The sequence below is a fragment of the Egretta garzetta genome, unplaced genomic scaffold (genome assembly GCF_000687185.1).
Source record: "Egretta garzetta isolate BGI_Z169 unplaced genomic scaffold, ASM68718v1 scaffold445, whole genome shotgun sequence".
Classification (NCBI taxonomy): domain Eukaryota; kingdom Metazoa; phylum Chordata; class Aves; order Pelecaniformes; family Ardeidae; genus Egretta; species Egretta garzetta.
This window is the reverse complement of record NW_009259855.1, coordinates 1,345,563-1,351,562: the sequence shown is the minus strand read 5'-3', so window position 1 is coordinate 1,351,562 and position 6,000 is coordinate 1,345,563.

Sequence of the window (6,000 nt, the reverse complement as noted above, 5' to 3'; positions counted from 1 at the left end):
TGAACGTCCTTCTGGCTCCTGGGTTTGGCCCCACGTGCTGGATGCAAGCTGACGCTTTGGCCTGACTGGAAATTATATTTCTGTCTGGGCCACTGAAATTTCAGCATTTAAAATGTTGTGGGGAAAAATGTGTAAATGGAGAAAGTGGTATAAATATTGGTGTTGATGATTAACATGTAAAATGAGGGATGGAAAAACAATTTTTACCCCTTTAGTATTGCTTGAATTTAGGGGATAGGTTGCCACATCTCATATATAATCATATCTTTAGCAGTATTAGCAAACATGTCAGCAATTCCACCACTAAAACCAATCAGCATATGCATCCAAATATGAAATGATAGGGGTTATAATCGAAGAAGCATTAGTTAAAAGCTTTAAATTCAGCCATAGTAAGGAGCCCAGAAGACAGAAGTCCCTTAGTCCCTAATCACCCACAGGCAGGGAGTCTTCTGCCATTTTGTCCTTTGACAGAGAGACCTGCTGACTGATAGGGTAATCGTTTGAATAGTTTGGCCTTCGTTGCATGTATTTTGGTCAGGTTGCATTACATAAACCTCTGCCTTGACAGATGAGCTGTATCCTTGTCTTCCTGGAGACCTTCCTGTTAAGGCCACAGAGAACACCTAACAGGGCCGATGAGCCTGCAGCCCTCCCCGTGGGTGCAGGCATCCCTGCCTTCCATCTCCCTTTCCGAAAGGAGGGGCTCTGAGATGCCCACAGCAGGTTGGTAGCCCACAGGCATACTTTATCCTGGGGTGTTGCTGTCCTGGTCCACATGTATTTGTATCTCGTGGAGTAAATAGACATAGGGCTCACAAAAGGAGTTTCTGGTTTGATCACACTTGTCTTTTGACAGCACCAGAGAGGCAACAACTTGAGTGAAGCCACAAGCGCAGGATTCAATTGCCACTTCCATTCCTCAAAACTGGGGCTCCTTTCAGGGCTACAGGACCATACTATGTAATTTCAGTCTTTGGGCATGATTTCTCCTTTGGATCATGGTATATTCCCAAATAACTAGACACATGTTTCCTGGGCTGGTGTCAAAGTCTTTGCTTAGACAGAGTACCTTCAGTTCCTGTGATGATTCCCCTGTCTTTGTTCCAGCCTGGAAATGCCTTACATTACAAAACTCTATCTGTCTGCTAACAAAGTGGAGAAAAATGACCCCTACCAGGGATGTAGTCATCCCATTTCTTGGCACAAGAAGAATTTCTTCAGGCATTAATGGTCTTAGCTACAATTCAACCCCAAATTAGGCACTCAGCTGGCTCTGGCTCTTTTTGGTAGGACTACAAGGTAAAAAGACATCACAGCTAATAACTTCAAATATACAAAAAGTTTATAATATTAAAAAAAAATTTACACTCAAAGTCTTCAAACAAGTACACTGCTTTTATTTCAAGATGCACCTTATCCTATCTTTGCATCCTAAAGGCCCTACACGTATAGACTGATGGGAAATTCAAGGAATCTGTAAGCAATGAGATTATTAGTTCTATGCACACAGTGGGGGAAAGCCACCATCTGAAAGAAATGCTGCAGTCCCTGGAAGGGCATGGTTTGATCTCCCCTGAGCCCTGCCTGAGCCATCTGCATTGCTATCCTGAACAGCAATCTTTGCATGGTTAGGACAGTGGGGGGGGAAGCTGACCACAGATCCCTTTGTCCATTAGGATTTAGGTGGTTTGGGGAGCTCTGCACAAGTTGGGGATTCATTTCATACTGTATATGTATATATGTATGTGTATGTGTATATATGTGTTTGTGTGTACATACATATATACAGATAGCTATGTATGTATATTTGTGTGTGCATGCATGTGTGCATGTGTGTAGATCTGTGTACACATATATAACCAAATTACATCTTCTACCCATTTCATTTAAAACCAAGTTTCTTCCATCACATGGTAGGAGAGCAGGGAAAGTACCTGCTAAGGGACCTACTAGAAGTGAACACCTTAACCCAACACCCAGAACAAGAGTTTTCTCTGTGCTTATTAAGGGACAAGGTGGTCTACCTGGATTTACAAACTGACTCCAAAGAACTGAAGGAAACATTGGCTCATGCTCTCTTTCTTCAACCAGTGGTTGCAGTGGCAGTTCCCAGGATTGTAGTTTCTGGAGATGCTTTTGTGGTCCTCACCCATGGTGAGTGAGACCTTATTTTCAAACCATAGGTCTGTAAATATTTTTCTTGCAGCTTGTGAAAAAGCAGGTTCCTGGGTCTCCCCACCTTTTGTATTTGTCCTTGTATGGTGTCCACCACAGCCTCTCTCCAGCACCTGCGCACCTTCTCCTCAAAGAATTATTTTCTTTTTGCCAGATTTCACATACATTTTCTCTGTCACATATATTAACAAGGTCGGTACTTTTTAAAGCTGTAAGGAGTCTAGTTTTAAATTCTGCTAACTGAGTTTGCAATAGAGGCTAAACAAGTAAAAAGGCTGAATTAGCAACACAGAGACCAGAGTGAAAAAGAAAGAAACACTGCTTTTCTTCCCAAACTGTACAATAGCATTCCTTTCTCTCTGCTGCAGTTTTCCCCATGACACCATGGGCAGCCAGGAAATCAACATGTGAGGTTCCTAGAACTTCCGTCATAAGACATGTACCATTATGTCCCAAGGTTAAAGCCTTATTGCTTATCCCTACAATGAAGTGTGAGTCCTTGGAGCAGTGAGCTCTAGGGAGCTTCAGAGGGAAGGTTCAAGCCCTGAAATGTTCCTTTAGTGTGAGCCCAAGCTCTCCTTCACCTCATTTGCAAGTATGGGTCATGCTCAGAGCTGAGAGTGTGGTCACCTTCTCTGCTGACCAAGAATCGTGCTCCTCACAGTTATACTGTGGATGCCCTTATGCTGATGTGCAGCCAGATTACAGCAGAGAGTAGCTAGGAAACATGTAGGTCAAGAGTTTGATGGATTGTCTCTTCATCTCTTGCTCCAGCTAATAGCTCAGGCATACCTACAGAGGCAGTGTGCTGGCTTTGGCCTGGTGTGGCAAATAGTATTGTTTACCATAATGTTATTTTACCTTCTAGACCCACCTGCTTCATAAGGCACTATCGAGCTAAATGGAACTCCCCAGATAAAACATCCCAAAGTCAGGGGATGCCTATAGGGTTTATACAGCCTTGCTGGGTGCCAGGAATACGCAAGAAAGCTTTGATTCATTTAACCTCCTTCGTTGCAAATCTTTTTTGGAAGCACGCAGAAAATTCTGCAGCAACAAGGGAACATGTTTTAACATCAACCTGGATCTCAAGATAAACAGCACACGACTTCAAATACAGATGAGAAATAGCTTACACAACACAGAGACACACCAGAGATTTTAGTCATTACAATACTATTTTCCATTTAAATAGCACCTACATCCCTCAGTTCTACATAAACAGAGCTAGCTACAGAAATCACTTCATCGTTATTCAAATGCAGCCAGCCTTGGTGGATAGAAGTGCACAGTAAAGTTGAACCTACGACACTCAATGTTACTTTTTCTGTTTACAATGTATCTTATAAACAGAATCACATTTTTTTCTCCTTCAGAAATTTAAATTTTTATAAGTAATTCAATGAAATGTTCTGCTATCTCGACTTTTTTCTCCCACTTGCTGATCAGTTTTTAAATTGTGCACATCAATTATTCATCACAGAAAATACTTCATTATTATTTACTATTTTGGACAATATAACAGGTTTTTTTATTATTATTATTAGCACAAATGTCGCTACAAACAGTGAAAATGCAGTGCTGGTATATTCGGTCTTGGCATGCAAATTCAGCATTTGTTTCTGAGGATACAAACCACAGAATTACAGAAAACGTTTGGAAAATTGGACACAAGCCATGGGATTTGTTCAATTCAACTTCAGAATCCAAGCCAGAAATCCTAGGCTTTCCTTTAGAGTGAATGAAGAAAAATAGGCATTTTAAGACCATGACTCGTGTGACCTATTTTGTATGTCTGCTCTGAGAGAACACGCATTGGGCCTTTAGAGTCAGCCTTCACCAACTCTAAAAGGGGAGCCCTAAATGATGAGCAGAGATGTAAGAGCGTACATTTAATCAGCTGGAACCCACCTTAAAAGTATGGCTAAATTCACAGCCAGGTGACCTGGCTCTGGCCACCTGCCAGGGCTGCTGCACGCGCTGCACTGCACAGCCTCCAGGTGCAACAGCTCAGGGTGAAATGCCTTCACTCACAGAATCACAGAATCACAGAATGGCAAGGGTTGGAAGGCACCTCGGGAGATCATCCAGTCCAACCCCCCTGCTCAAGCAGGTTCACCTAGAGCAGGTTGCACAGGACATCATCCAGGCAGGCTTTCAATATCTCCAGAGAAGGAGACTCCACAACCCCCCTGGGAAGCCTCTTCCAGTGCTCTGCCACCCTCAGAGTAAAGAAGTTCTTCCTCATATTCAACTGAAACCTTTCATGTTTCAGTTTGTGCCCATTGCCCCTTGTCCTGTTGCTGAGCACCACTGCAGAGTCTGGCTCTGTCCTCGTGACATCCACCCTTAAAATATTTGTATGTGTTGATGAGATCCCCTCTCAGTTTTCTCTTCATCAGGCTGAACAAGCCCAGCTCCCTCAGCTTTTCCTCATAGGGGAGATGCTCCAGTCCCCTCATCATCCTTGTTGCCCTCCTCTGGACTCTCTCTAGGAGTTCCTCATCTTTCTTGAACTGGGGAGCCCAGAGCTGGACACAGTACTCCAGGTGGGGTCTCACCAGGGCAGAGTAGAGGGGGAGGATAACCTCCCTTGACCTGCTGGCCACACTCCTCTTAATGCACCCCAGGATGCCATTGGCCTTCTTGGCAGCAAGGGCACCCTGCTGGCTCATGGTCAGCTTGTCGTCCACCAGTACTCCCAGGTCCCTCTCAGCAGATCCCCCTCCCAGGTCCCCCCCTCCAGCAGGTCAGCCCCCAACCACAAAACCTCAACCATGGGGCACCTACACCTCAAAGGGGAGGATTTTGACAGACAGCTCCGGCAGATTTAGCTGCAGTGGTCAAAGCTGTTGCCCCCTGCCCCATTCCCCACTTTCAGCAGAGATTACCCACACCTTTGCAAGGGATGGCAGCACTGGCCACAAACTGATGCCGCAACTGTCTTAGTACATAGGCCATTACGTTAGCTCAACCCTCCCTAAAAGCAGTTTTCTTCTCCATCCTGTAAACTTGAGCCCTGAGACACTAGCCCGTGTCACATTCTCCTCTAAGGCAGCAATTTCCAGCCGACAAGCAAGGCAAATATCTGAGACAGCCATGTTTTAAATCACAGCAGTTAAATCTGCCAGAGCTTATCCACAGGAGTACTAAATCACCAGCACTGTTTCCTGAGGTACCTGGATTTTCTTTGGAAAGCTGCTGTGAAATCTCTGAGCAGACACAGAGTGAAGAAGTTCTCCCTTGGAGAGATTTGTAATATTGCCCAGTTCTCGTATCCTTAATTTCCTTTCCTCAAATCAAGTCTCTCCTCCAGAGGCTTTCCTTTTCTTACAGTTGTTCTGAGCGTGCAGTGTTTCCATTTTCCCTCCTCTCACCCTCCCAGAAACTTCCCTTTGCAAACATCCTGTCAGCCTGGTTGAGGACCACACAGACTTCTGCAAGTAACTGTTGTTCCCTTACGCAGATTGGCAGTTTTACTTAACGAGAGAGTCTCTAAATCAAAGCCAGCCAACCTTAAAGGAAGTAGCAAACACCTCTTGGTGTCAGCAGCACCTGGATCTGTGCTTTAACTCATTGCAGATGTACAGAAGCACCAAGATTTCCCAGGAAGCAGGACAAACTTATCATGAGAGCTTGCACACAAGTTTCTCCTCTTTTTTTGTGGCAAAGAGGGAATTAGGGGCATCCCCCTCACAGAGAGAAGACCAACAACACTGTTTTTCACCATCTGGTGCCAAACATCTCTCAGTGAACACCTGCACAAGCGTCTTCATATTCTACAAAATAAATTTTGACATTGCTTTCTGAACTGGCTTTAAA